The sequence below is a fragment of the Sycon ciliatum genome, chromosome 1, assembly GCF_964019385.1.
Source record: "Sycon ciliatum chromosome 1, ocSycCili1.1, whole genome shotgun sequence".
Classification (NCBI taxonomy): domain Eukaryota; kingdom Metazoa; phylum Porifera; class Calcarea; order Leucosolenida; family Sycettidae; genus Sycon; species Sycon ciliatum.
In genome coordinates this window covers 76,665,194-76,668,168 of record NC_088643.1, presented here as the reverse complement: position 1 = coordinate 76,668,168, position 2,975 = coordinate 76,665,194, and positions in this window count along the sequence as shown.

Genomic DNA, 2,975 nt, shown 5'->3' with positions numbered 1-2,975 from the left:
ATGTTTCTGCTAAGTCTTTTCTCTTGACAAAACTGTGAGCCGTTGGTAATGCGGATGTGCAACTTTACTTTTTTCCCTTGACCCCTTTTTCACTCCCCCCCCCCACTTTCGGAAACATTCCCTCTCCAGTCAGCCAACACGGAGGCTCATGCTCGTCTGGATTTGGCCGCATGTGGAGTGTATGGGAGTAGGTTAGAGAGGACAATGTTTGATGTTCGGGTGTTCAACCCTTTTGTCCCCTCCAACTGAAACCTTACTATCTTGTCGACAGAAAGCACGAGCAGGAGAAGCGGCTGAAGTATGAACGGCGAGTCCTTGAGGCGGAGCATTCCTTGTTTGTTCCCATCAGGGTCCCTGGGCGGCAAGGGAAACTGCTTCGGTTAGCCCTTGGCGGATTATGCTCGGTAAATCGCTGAACTAAGCTTTCCATTATGCCCAAATTATGCCAGTGATTATGCTACATTATGCCGGAATTATGCCATAATGTCCCCAACCAGATTTCCGAGCCAATCGGTGCTAGACTTAATCTTACTACCCCGTACAATTTATCCACCAGCACGCATCTCTCATTCCTCAGGGAGACAGAGCATCATCTACCATGGCTGTTCCGTTGAGCCATGCGACGCTTCCGATCATCAACTAGTAGTTTTAGAGCTGTTGGCTACATCGCACTCTGCGCCGCAGAATCCACCAGTCAGAACCCGGAAGCCTCCAATAAGAACCATAAACGCACAGGCATTCCAGACAGAGATCACTTCGAAGATGTCAATCGTCGAGAACCAACCAACTGACCTCAATGCAAACATTGAACTTTTTCAGGGCTCCATCACTGAAGCACTTGATCACCATTGCCCCGTGAGGATAGTTACCTTTTCCACTAAGTATAAACCCGCACCATGGGTCGACGACGAGCTACGTAAACTGCTCTACCGCAGAAAACGAGCTCATAGACTCCTGCTGAAACAGCCGGGTGACCAGCAGCGAATCCAGTCTTTCCGAGCGCTTCGCCGACAGTGCAAAATCACCATGCGCCGAAAGAAAGCCAATTACTTTCAGGCCGAGTTTATTAACAACAGACGGAACCCTAGACGTCAGTGGAGCGCTATGAACAGCCTACTTGGCAGAACGAAAGTCAGCCGTGAGCCTGGAGCTAGTATTGCAGACATTACTTCTGTATTCTCAGAAATAGTTGGACCTTTGCTGCCGACAGAGACTTCTGACGCCCTGACGCTGGCATCCGTGCCTGATCAACCATCCAACATTCTACCTGGTCTGCCGTGTGGCCCCCAGTCAGACGGCACTCTAGTTTCTTTTACCCGAATCACAGCGGAGGACGTTAAGTTCCATCTCCGTGCTATGGACAGTCGCAAAGCAAGCGGTCCTGACGCCATCCCCCCGCTCGTTTACAAACTTGTGCCTGATCAAATTGCACCAACGCTTGCCTCTCTCTTGTCGTTATCCCTCGAAACTGGAGAATTCCCAACGCCCTACAAGCTAGCACATGTCCGTCCGATCCACAAACGTGGGGACGCTTCCGACCCTCGCAACTACAGACCCATCTCCCTCCTTCCTCTCATGTCCAAACTTCGCGAGCGGTGTGCGCTAGAGCAACTTACGCAATACATGGATAGCGCCAGTCACATGGAATCCCTCCCTGCAGTTCAGTTTGCGTACCGCAAAAACCACTCCTGCGACGATCTTCTCGCTCTGGTGGCAAATGATTGGAGTCAAAGTCTAGACCAGAACGAGTATGTGGCTGCAGCTTTCCTCGACATGTCGAAAGCCTTCGACACTGTCAACCACAGTTTGCTCCTCCAAGAACTGTTCGAGATTGGCGTGGGAGGGGTTGCACTGCGTTGGTTCGCATCATACCTCACTGACCGGCAGCAGAGAGTTGTCACCAAGTCTAGCAGAGGTGCCTGTTATTCTGCCTCCAGAGGTGTACCTCAAGGATCTATCCTTGGACCTGTCTTGTTCAATCTTGCTGTCCGCAAACTGCCAGAGTGTGTTGCTAGTACCAAGGTCCGTCAGTTTGCTGACGACGTTTCTGTCTACAAATCCGGAAGGGATCCACAGAAGCTCACTGCAGACTTGGCCAGAGACGTTCTGTCAATCCGCAACTTCCTCCGGGACCACGGCCTTAAACTCAACGCGGAAAAGACACAGTTCATCATATTCCGCCCAAAGTCCAAGGCGGTCCCAGCTAATCTCCAATTGTCAATTGACAGCACTAGCATACCGCCTTCAGCCACGATCAAATACCTTGGCCTCCTGTTCGATGAGCATCTTACGTACCGAGATCACATCACGCTCCTGGAACGCAAGATAGGCACTAAACTCGCTGTGTTCAGGAAAATCAAACACAATCTAACACCTGCTGCCAAACGAGTCTTCTACTGTTCCTTCATTCAAGCCCAACTTGAATCCGGCTCTAATGCATTTGCGCACAGCCTCCAAGTCTCACAAATGGACCGCATTACTCGTATCTCCAACCGTGCTGTTCGGATTGTCTTCGGCTACCCGAAGTACTACGATGCTTCTCTTGTTCTAGCTAGGAACTATCTCGCTGCTATCTCCCTTAGATATCAATTTCGCCTGTTTGTACTGGTGTTTCGAGCCCTCCATAAGTTGTGCAGTCCACTACTCTCGACCTGCTTCCTCCCTCGCACTGCCACTTCACAAACCTCAGCCCGTACACGCTCTCGATCCACTTTGTCACTTAGTCTTCCTTTAGTTTCTCGCCGCTATGGTTTATACTCGCTTAGCTTTCTTGGTTCTGATCGTTGGAATGCGCTTCCTGCTGATATTCGCACAATCTCCTTGCTCAGAAACTTCCGTTCATCTATTCAACAATTCATAGGGTACCCTGTAAAAAGGCCCTAGGCCTGTGGGACTGCCCTATTCAAAATTTAATAATAATAATAATAATAATAATGCCAATGATGGTGCTATACTGTACCCTTGCTATGCACTCT